A 12,500-nucleotide genomic window follows, 5' to 3' on the forward strand; every position below is an offset into this window, starting at 1 on the left:
GCCGGAATAAAGCCTCTAAAGGTACCTTTCCCTCGGTTAATTATCGTTCAACGACAATCGTTCACGGCTTAGTGATGATCGTCAAACGATTGTCTAGAGTACTAATTCTATGTTTTTGAACGATGGGGCTGTTTTGCTTCGATCTGTCCCGTGCGATGCCAGATATGATGCCTCATGCCGTGGTAGGTTAGTAATGGCACCAATCGAAACATACCTGAAAGACTGAAAATAGCTCCAGACAAAATCCCAACTGCCCTTCGCCGTTTGACGCTGAATAATTCAGAACCCAAAATGGACAACCATTTCTCACTAATGCCGACAAATCCTTTCTATTTCAATCCACATAAAGTTGACCGTCCATTCTGCGTCACAGTCTGAAGTTGAGGGTCGCACTGGAGGTGACGTCATTTCGTTCAAGTTCTCCATTCCTGATGACGTCAACATGTAAACAACATTTGTTTACATTTAGATTTTAGTATCTAGAGTGTGTTAATGATTCCTCTTCACATAATGTACGCCTGAGTATTCCTCTAGTTACAACAACCTTGTGAATAAAACATAATTATAAAAAAAAAAGATACCTAAAAGCCTACAAATCATACCTTGCACTTATATCAATCCATCTTGGATGAGAGAGGACGGACACCAGTAAGACTACTTTCATAAGCAAATGGCATCTTGCATGATGACTTGATGAAGATGATTCGGTCTGACGTCACAAACTCGCCCCTATCAGGAGGCTAGGACAGTGCCCCTGAGAGAGGACTTTGTAGCGTGGAATTTAATGCCCCATTCCCTAGGTCCAACTCACCGGTGGCAGGGTTCGAACCGTCATCTCGACCTACGCCGCAAGTAGCAACACCCGTTCACATGTTTTGTTCTGGTTAGTAAAAAATCTATTCGGTCGAGAGGCAGACTCAATGCAAAACGGATCGTGTGTGTGTGTGTGTGTGTGTGTGTGTGTGTGTGTGTGTGTGTGTGTGTGTGTGTGTGTGTGTGTGTGTGTGTGTGTGTGTGTGTGTGTGTGTGCGTGTGTGTTTAGTGATTATCTGGACTGCAGGCTCTTATCATTCCGTTTCTCTTTCACCTGCATTCTCAAATGCATCAGTTCTGGCCTGCAGGACGAAAGTTTGAATCTTAATATGAATCATAATAATAATTATGACGATAATAGTAACTAATACCGACAAAAAAAACACTGTAGATTCTGCAGTTAAAGAACGTTTAGGCATAGCATTGCAGAGCCAGGAAAAAAATAGAACACACGTAGCTTTGCCAAAGAACTCTGCTGACATGAAGGTATGGTGAGGGAAAAAGTGGAGGAGGAAGATGAAGAGGAAGAAGAGGAAGGAGGAAGAAGAGGAAGGAGGAGGAGGAGGGAAGCAGCATGCAGGGAGGGAAGGAGGGCGAGATGGGAGGAGGGGGAAAGGTCAATACAAAGAAAAATCGTCCCTTTTTGTGTCCATACACGAGTTAAGAATTCAGAGGGCATGCCTGTGTCAACTCGCCCGGGGATCTACTCGGTTACATCACCCCGCTGATGTTATTACCAGAGACAAGGGTTAGGGGTGAGGGGTGGGGGTGGGGGTAGGGTCAAGCGTGGGAGCTGACATGATGGTAGTTACGTCTGGTTCTATTTTCAGAACGATGGAAAAGACAAGATGTTATTGGAAGTTGGCATCCAAGTGGTGTTTGTGTATATACGAGTATATATGTCAATATATACTATATATACATATATCACAACAAAGATATGTCGTAGCACATTTGTAAAATAATACTGATGACCCACTTTCGGAGAAGAATAAGCGAAGATATAGAGATCTGTATATTTCGATCACTTACTGTGATCCTCTTCAGCAGATATGAAGATATGATATATATATATACATATATATATATATATATATATAATATATATGTATATATATACATATTTATATATACATATAAAATATACGCACATACGTATGCATATGAATTATATATATATATATATATATATATATATATATATATACATATATATATGCCAAATCTACTGAGAAAATAAAAAAAATCGGTAACCGAACGTTTTCGTCTATTAAGACATCTTCAAGGGTGCAAAGAATTGATACAAAGTGTGACATAATATACAATGAAGAAAAGAGGGATCCGGTGAGGTCCCTAAGGAAACCGCTCGGCACAGCGTCTCATGTATGGACTGTAGTTCCAAATATATATATACATATACATATATATATTAATATATATATACACATATATATATATATATACATATATATATATATATATGTATAATGTATATATATGTATATATATACTATAATATATATGTATATATATAATGTATATATATATATTATATATATATATATATATATTCAAACATGCACGCACACGCACGCACACACACACCATATATATATATATAATATATATATATATATATATATTTATATATTTATATATATATATATATATATATATATATATGTGTGTGTGTGTGTGTGTGTGTGTGTGTGTGTGTGTGTGTGTGTGTGTGTGTGTGTGTGTGTGTGTGTGTGTGTGTGTGTGTGTGCAACACAATTCACTAAAACGCGTGAATGTAAGATTTCGCAGAAAATCACTCGGGAAATAAAACACTATGATCCGAACGTTTTCGTCTATTCAGACATTTTCAAGGAATACTGAATGACAATGGGTAGCAACGTATATACAGAAAAGCAATAGACAAGGTAGGAAAATGTGAGGTCACACAAGACAATTTTTCATCAAAGCGTATAAGGGCGGGGACACACCGTAAGCTGCTACATAATCAACAATTTTCTTTACAATAAAATTATCAAGTTTATATAAGCCTAAACTTACGTTCATAATGTTATCAAAAGAATGTTTAATAAGACTAGATTCAATAATGTTTCTATCTAACATAGAACTGCAAGAGACAATTTCTTTGGGATTATTCCAATCAACGGGATTGTTATGGTCTCTAACTTGTACAAAAAAAGACCATAATCATCTTGTCTATTACTTTTCTGTATATATGTTCCTACCCATTATTATTCTGTATTCCTAGAAAATGTCTGAATAGACAAAAACGTTCGGATCATAGTGTCTTATTTCCCGAGTGGTTTTCTGCGAAATACATATACATATATATACATATACATATACATATACATATACATATACATATACATATATATATATGTGTGTGTGTGTGTGTGTGTGTGTGTGTGTGTGTGTGTGTGTGTGTGTGTGTGTGTGTGTGTGTGTGTGTGTGTGTTCGTGTTTTCTACACGTGTATATATGTACACAAATAATAAATACACAAATCTACGGATTCATACAGTATATGCACGAAGAAAAATGAGTAGTTGTCAGAACTGGACGTGGTGTTAATGGTGGTGGTGTGGTTGTGGTGTGGTGGCTTTGTGGTGGCAGTAATTGGTGTTGGTGGTGATGTGGTGTGGATGGTGGTGAAGAAGAGGAGGAGATTGAGGGGAAGGAGGAGGAGGAGGAGGAGAAGGAGGAAGAGGAGGAGGAGAAGGAAGAAGAAAAGAATGAGGAGATGGTAAAGGAGAGGGAGGAGGAGAAAGCTTAGCCGCACAATTGATCCTGTTCTCCATCAATTGGTAACAAGAGCCAAATCAGACGCGATTAAATATAATCGGACAACACCATAATCTCCTTAGCCACAGAGTTGCGCCACGGCGATGAATAGAATAGCCCGGCGGCAGCCAGAACAAGAGGAAATGTACCACCCGGCACGTAAGGTAACGCCACAGAAGTGAGTGAAATAGCCTGGCTGCAGATTGAATGAAAAACAAGTAAAACACCCCTTAGACCCTGTTCACACTGGCTGCTTGATTACAATGCAAGTCAATCGAGGCGTTCACACACGCCCGCGTAGTTTTTCCTTGGTTACAGACCGTAGCGGTCCAAGCCGATAGTGTGAGCAGGGCCTTAAATACCGCCGAAATCGTCACCTTTGCCCTTTGTGTTATGTATAAGGGATGAAAAAGAGCTTTGGAGACTTGAATAATAAAGCGAAATGACAATGATGAGAGATATGGATGAGAAACATGGACACGGTCGACAGAGAGGGAAGGATATCAAAAACACAATTCATTCAATAAATCCATCAGACATTTCGAGTCCACTGCTAAACAAAGGCCTTTTTCATACCATTCCATGACACGTGCGATTACGCCAATCTCTGCCACGTCACTCCTGCAAACTTCTCTCTCTCATTTCTCCACCTTCTGTCTGGTCTCCCTCTTCCACGCTTCTCATCTCGCGGCGTCCAGTCAGTACCGTACTTCCTCCATCGCCCATCAAATTTATTTTATTTATTTTTCTGGAAGTTTTTCATGTTATCAAAATACTTTAAAAAATAAAAAACAAATAAATAAATAGATAAATAAATAAGTAAATAAAATGAATAAAGAAATAATAATAAACGAACAAAATTGATAAATAAAATAAATAATAATAATAAACAAATAAAATAAATAATAATAATAAACAAATAAAATTAATAAGATAATAATAAATAAATAAAAGATAAAATAATAATTGTAATAATAATAATAATATCAGATAAATTAATAAATCAATGGACATCACAAGACAGATCTTCAAAGAAACCAGACACTCTAGTTTTAAGCAAGAACAATGTATACAAAAACCCTCTTCGGGTTCAAGGGCGAAGTCACACACCACCAGATGCGGCAGGGCAACGCGGAAGAGAAGGTTGCACTCGAAGACCGTTCGAGTGCCACTTGACAAGCCAAAGCATCTTACTAACGATCGAAGCACTATACTATAGTACTAAAAAAAAAAAAAAAAAAAATCTCATAAACCCCCACACCCAACAAGGGATTAAGACCCTGTTCACACTGGCTGTTTCAACGGCCGCGGTTCAATTGCGACGAAAGCCAATGGAGGCGTTCACACACAATAGCATAGATTTTTCCCTGGCTATGCAGTACCACCGCGGTTTCCGCGCGGTTTGAGCCGCTGGTTTGAACAAGGTCTAATCCTTTGAAGACAGTGACGCCTAGGTGGTTTTTATCCAGCTTGGGAGGAAGAGGAGGGGAGGGAGAGGAGGGGGCCCCCGATAGGAAGAAGTCTTGTTCGACTGACACCCCATCCTCATGAAGTGGGAAGTGAGAAACCCCTTAAGCCGATGTTTGGGTCGCCTCCCCGCCTGGACAGAGCTGTCGGGAACCAACGCAAGAAGCACGCAGCGAGTACGGGGGGTCGAACTCACGACTACCCGCTCATGAGTTAGACACAGTATCTACTGGGCTACAGCGCGGCGGGGGGGGGGGATTCGTCCATTCTTGGTCATAACTAAGACAATGAAGTATGCCACCGTTTTCAGAGACCACGTGGTTCATGGCTGAGTGAAAAGGTGTACACTTGTGTACACATACACACACACACACACACACACACACACACACAAACACACACACACACACACACACACTATTCCTCAAGAGAGAAGTTTAAAATCAATTCATAGATAAAATTCCTAAACATAATAGGTGAAAATAAAATATAGAATACAAAGAATATAAATAAGAATATGATAAGAAGTGAAACATAGATAACATATAGAATATAAATGTAAATATACTAAAAAACGAAAATAAAAATAAAAATAAAACATAAAATTCATAGATAAAAGATAATCGGACGCTGACTGTTGATAAGAAACACCTTCATAGATATGCCGCCTAGCGATTTTATTCAGTTATCAGTCGCAAGGTGTCTCGGTCGATCGAGTTCCTGTTCAGGGCGGGGGGGGGGGGCGACCCTCAAATGAAGACAGTTTTTGGTATATGACAAGACTGGATGCAAAATATTTGATAAATAAATAACCAAACAACTATGTGAATAATAAACAAAAATAAACAGATAATAAATTAATCAATCAATAGATGAATATATCATAAACAAAATAACTAAATTAGATGGATGATAAAATAACTAAATAAATGTAAAAATTATTGAATATATGCACACATAAAGAAATAGATAAATGAATATATAGAAATATATATAAATACGAACATAGAATAGCAAAGAAACAGAGGGATAAGTGAGCTGATACCTAAACAAACAGATAAGGAAGAAGAAATAAATAGAATAAAAGATGAACAAAGGCGGAAAATGGTAATTATGTTGATAACGCAATGAAAGTGCTTCAAACGAGAAGGACGAGGAGGAAGAGGAGGAAGAAGAAGAAGAAGAAAAAAAAGGAGAGGAAAGAGAGAGGAAGAAAAAAAAAGACGTCACCATAATTACTCATCGTGGGATTAAATATAAAGATTAAAGATGCCGTGTACGTGCTGGCTCGAATCCCGCACTCTTCTCAACGATTCCCAGTAGTGACTGTTTGTTACTTCGCTTAGTGGTGGGTTCGAATCTCGCACTCCACTTCGATTCTCAACAATGTTACCAGTCCCAACAGTCCCTTTAAAAGCGCACGATAGAGCAAAGGTGACGGATTCGGCCGCAGCTACTCAGCGCCTCATGGCGTAGACTCCTCACCTTCATGTTCCTCAATACAACAAATCCCTTGGAATCTATCTTTTTCTTAAGTGTTTAATACACACGCCCTCCCAACTCTACCCACATTAACAATCAAGCTATCCTTTGAAAGTGGGAGAGAGGTGCCGATTACATAAAGCAGCCTTGCTGTGGATGTACTATGTCTTGCTGCATTGCTTCTGGTCTAGGGCAGAGGGCGGGATACAGGGATAACCCTTCATCCACGAGGAGCTCAGATGAGGGGGAGGAAAGGGTGGTGGATGGGAGTGGATTGGATGGGAGTGGATTGGGTGGAAACGGATGTCTGCCTTTAGACATGGTTTCCTCCCTTATAAGGAGAGAAAAGCACTTGCGAGATAAAAAATATTTTTATTTTATTGTATTACGATCTACTTCAAAGAATTTTCTCTAACTTGTAAAATTTATTTTCCCGAAATTCTATCTTCCTTGTCAATATAATCCATCCTTTGGATTTCTATTTCTTTTTGGCTACTTAAGAGCTACGTTACCACTTAGAGACAATGTACTAAAATCAATTACGTGTATGTGTGTATGCGTGCGTGTGCGTGTGTGTGTGTGTGTGTGTGTGTGTGTGTGTGTGTGTGTGTGTGTGTGTGTGTGTGTGTGTGTGTGTGTGTGTGTGTGTGTGTGTGTGTGTGTGTGTGTGTGTGTGTGTGTGTATGTGCGTGCGCACGTGTGTCATACGTGTGTGTATACGTGACCTCAAATAAAATCTGCTACAAACGACAAGGCTGTAAATTAATAAGATACCTCCAATCTCATCACGCCTCAGCGCCAACGTCAAAGAAAGGACTCCAAGAAGCTCAAGTCATTGCATTTCCAGCAGAGAAAGAAGGAAATTACCAGAAGGCAAAATGTGTCCCACGCGAAGAAGAGGTAATTACGACCTCAGAGGAGAGGGGACAATAAGCATTATTCAGATCCCGGAAGATCTCAGGATCAACATATCGTCATAACATATGGAGAACATGGAGAAGGTGGAGAGGGTACTGGAGGAAAATAAACATTATGATCACTGTGCTGATATATATATATATATATATATATATATATATATATATATATATATATATACGTATATACGTATATACATATAGAGCTGAAAAACCCCAACGAGATGGACAATATGAAGCTAGTGCAGTCACTGGAACGAGAACACCGGTTCCATGGCTTTGGTACGTCACGGCCGATGGGACTGGAAAGGAAAACTGCGGAGGCTCCGCCCTCAGAAGGCGAAGCAAAGAACATGGCAATGGATAAGGCACCTCTTTTGCCGTGAACATGGAAATTGATCTATGGGCAATGTTCCAGTATCTGAATGGGGCAGAAGCTAAACATATCGATATATCATATGTGTGTGTGTGTGTGTGTGTGTGTGTGTGTGTGTGTGTGTGTGTGTGTGTGTGTGTGTGTGTGTGTGTGTGTGTGTGTGTGTGTGTGTGGGCGTGTGTGTGTGTAAGGTAACCACTATTGGAAAGAAACAACTGGAGCAGAGCGCTTTCGTGTAATGCATCGTCAGTGTAGAAATACATGCACTGACGATGTAATACACAAAAGCGCTCAGCTCCGGTTGTTTCTTTTCGATGGTGGTTACCTTGCATCTGTAGAATACACGTTTCTAGTGATTTTATTGCACACACGCACACATACACACACATATATAATATATATATATTATATATATATATATGTGTGTGTGTGTGTGTGTGTGTGTGTGTGTGTGTGTGTGTGTGTGTGTGTGGTATATTCTTGACCGGTTTCGCTTATAGCTTCTTCATATATATATATATATATATATATATATACATACATATACATCCGAGAGCTGACTCATTGACATACCAAACAGGTATTGTACGAAAGATGAGACAAAGAGCAGCTCGCATATACACAGTGTAAGACCCACTGGGGTGCTGTCTGAATGGTGGTATAGACCATTGTGTACCCTACAGATGTATAGGATACCACCTATTATAATGAATACGGTAATAATCAGCGCCTCTATCCGCAACATTAAAATCTAATTTGGTGGCGGTGGTGGTGGTGGGGGGGGGCTTTCTTAAAAGATATATATATACCGGTACACAGTACATATACGAGTATATGTAATATATATATATATATATATATATATATATATATATTTACATATATATAAGAGTATATATTTATAATGTATATATATATATAAATTTTGAGCAAAGTTGCTAAGAAACAAACACGCGAGAGAAATCTACCTTGATACAGAAAATACTAACAATAATAACAATAATAATAATAATATTAGTAATGATAATAATAATGTGATAATAATAATACCAATAATAATTATGATACCAATAATGATAATGACAACATTAATAACAATGGCGATAACACGAACCATAATCTTACGTTTTAGAGTTCATAATTATTTAACCAACCCTGCTCCACTATTGGTTTAATAATGATAATAATAATGATAATAATTGATAATGATAATAATAATTGATAATAATAATTGATGATAATAATAATGATAATAATTGATAATGATAATAATAATTGATAATAATAATTGATGATAATAATAATGATAATAATTGATAATGATAATGATAATAATAATAATAATAATAATGATAATGATAATGACAATAATAATGATAATAATAATAATGACGAAAATAATAATGATAACAATAATGATAAAAGTAAATAAACAAATAAATAAACAAAAAGGACAACTTCTTTCTTGTTGCCCAGGTCCCTCATTGAAAAGAAAGACTAAATTAAGTTCTTCTCCTCATAAATTCAAACAAAAGAAATTAAAGACAAAACACCCCTTATTTTTCGTTCTTAGTTCGAAAAAACCGGCGCCATTTAATTATCATCGAAGAATGAGAGGAAAAAGAAAAGGAAGGCGTGCATTTCCCAAGGTGAACATTAATTCGAGACTTCTGATTTAAACATTCGACAACCGAAGTTTTCTTTTAGCTGAATAGAATCACTTGGCAGCAACCAGGATAAAAATATAAAATGAATTTTAATAGAGATTAAGAACGAAGCTGGAATGAACAAAACACACACGTCAGTGACATTACAAAATTAAATCAAGAATAACACATACCAGGCGTTCCATGCCAGACAGGCGAAGTCACCAAAACTATGTTTTGAGTTATCACTGTCCAAAGTTTAACCAAACGAGGCGTTCCAAGAAAACGTGTTTTTGAAGCGCTGGCGTCTTCGCCTGTCTGGCACGGAGCGCCTTAAGCGGGCCCTACACGATCAATATTATTGCTCAATATTTCGCATTGTACTATGTTATTGACATTGTAGGGATGGTATTGAAGAGGCATACGCGTTTGGCCTGTATATTGGATGTCTTCAATATACCGTTTCATTCTTTAATACCATCCCTATACCGGTAATAATATTGCACAATACGAAATATTGCGCAATAATATTGATCGTGTAGGCCCCGTTTCGTGTTATGAATATCTTTGCAACCGAAAGGATGTCACGGAGCTGAATGAAATCGTCTGGCGGCAGAGGTGAAAGTACCACCCGAGGCGAAAGGGGCTAGGAGGTTAATGTTAGAACTCCACGATATCTTTTACATATTTGTTCTTCTGTTCTCCGAGAACTGTCCTAGCAAGCTCCAAACGACTTTAATCGTGTCGGCACACTAGACATTTCTCGCTAGCATGCTACTGGCTTTTGCTATTTCGTTTGAGTAAAAACGACTTCGGTTAAGATTTTTTTTTTCCATATTTGTGAATGTGACATTACTCTTGCGTTATATTGTGAAAAGCTGAATGACGAACTAAGAGAGGTTAAACCTAGAATCCTAATGTTAGAAACATTGCTAAGATATTCTTAAGGAAGTCTAGAATACTGTAACCCAAGTCGTTGATACTCAAACGAAGTAACAAAAGCAAGTAGCATGCTGGCCCGGTGTGCTACCACCTTAACCAACTGTACAACGAGTCCCAGGGAACCAGCGCTTCTGTTCTTGAAGACAACATTGCGTCACTGAGGTACCAAAGGAGAGACAGGGTTTGAAAAATAAAAGAATAAATAAAAGAAATTACAAAAATAAAAATAAAATAAAAAAGGGGCATTAGAAGTTAAAAGTGGAGGTCAGTCTCCCTTCATTAAAAGAATGCAGCGTGACTCTGGTCCGTAGGGGGTGTAGAGAAGGTAATTATAGTCACTTTCCCACCCAGGTATGATGGGTGCAATTAATGTGGAAAAAAAGAAAAAGAAAAAAGTGAGAGAGAAACGCGACGATGACCATTGTAGAAAAAAAAATGTGTCCTTGTGGTCACGTCTTCCAATTAAATGCGTGGCAAGGGATGGAAGATGATTCGGTTTACCGTCACGAGCTATCTTGTCCAAGGTCCCTAGTACGGTGCCTATGTGTGCGTGTGTTTGTACGTGCCTATGTGTGCGTGTGTTTGTACGTGTCTTTGTGTGTGTGTGTGTGTGTGTGTGTGTGTGTGTGTGTGTGTGTGTGTGTGTGTGTGTGTGTGTGTGTGTGTGTGTGTGTGTGTGTGTGCGCACGTGCATTCCTCTGCATACAAAATCGGCACCAAGTTCCTGTTTTCACGGGAACTTGGTGCCGAAACATTGCTAGTGCGAACCGCGCTTGTTAATTTGTCAGCGGTACCGCCCACCTCCAGTAAATTTTCCGCCGTAAAATCACTATGGCAATCAATTTTATTTTCTCAACAATTTACGTATGCAGTAGGAAAATAATTTTCCTCCAGCCTAACAAATCCTTTCCCGAAAGCTGCAAATCTGCTCAAACAGTCGGAGGAATAATTGTCCAGTGTGATAACGGGTCTCCTCCGAACCACGTGACTCACGAGGTCTTAAAGAAGTGAACTTCAGACTTCAATCGGCAACGTGAGAAGAAGAAAAGAAATCGACATCTCTGGATATTTTGATGGACAAGTTCTGCTCCCCCCCCCCCCGCTTTTCTGAAGGAGAACTCCTCAAGTATCAATAGAATTAGTCGCAGCTGGGATATGTAATGACTCAGTTCCTGGTGAGAGAGGAGAGGAGGAGGAGAGGAGAAGGAGATGGGGGGAGAGGGGGAGGTGCGAGGGGGAAGGAGGAGGAGAGGGGGAAGGAGGAGGAGAGGGGTGAAGGGGGAGGAGGAGGGGATGGGGGTAGGAGGACGGGATGGAAGGAGGAGGAGGAGAAGGGGGGGGCGAGGGGGAAGGGGGAGGAGAAGAGAGGGGCGAGGGGGAAGGAGGAGAAGGAGGAGGGGAGGGGAGGGGGGAGGGGGAGTTGTTACAGTTTCCCAAAGTATCAATTAGTTCAAAATTTTAAACACCTATTCTAATGTTTACCAAACTATTCCATTCAATTTCCGTCACCGTGCCTGATACAATCCTAATCACATCTGAATATAATTTCTTAATAGCAATATATTCTTCCGCCATATTTTTAATAATCCAATTTGTCAAAAATTCTAAGAAGACATGATTTGGCAGTTACATTTCTAAACGCAACCAGAAAATATTAATTCACAAAATGTACATCTGAAGCTCATATTAATTGTTCATTTAATTTTCAAGATAATTATATTAATTCTAGATACAATGAGTACAAATTGTGTAATAATTTAATGTCAATAACCTGATTTGATTAATTTATGTAGTCTTAATGAATATTTGATTTTTATATTAATTATATTTTACATTAGCAAGAAGAACAATAATTATAATATAAATAATGATAATGATGATAATAACAGTAATGATGATAATGAAATACGAAAGGCAACATCGCCATCGCCATAGGTCCAGTCGATATGACGTCACTGTCGTATCAAGTTGATCCGACAGTGTTTGAGTTTGAAATCCAGGCTGACCGTTGATATATAATCAACGGTCAGCCTGGATTTCAAACTCAGTTGATTC

Source organism: Oratosquilla oratoria, chromosome 24 (assembly GCF_046742065.1).
Source record: "Oratosquilla oratoria isolate Oo_2021 chromosome 24, ASM4674206v1, whole genome shotgun sequence".
Classification (NCBI taxonomy): Eukaryota; Metazoa; Arthropoda; class Malacostraca; order Stomatopoda; family Squillidae; genus Oratosquilla; species Oratosquilla oratoria.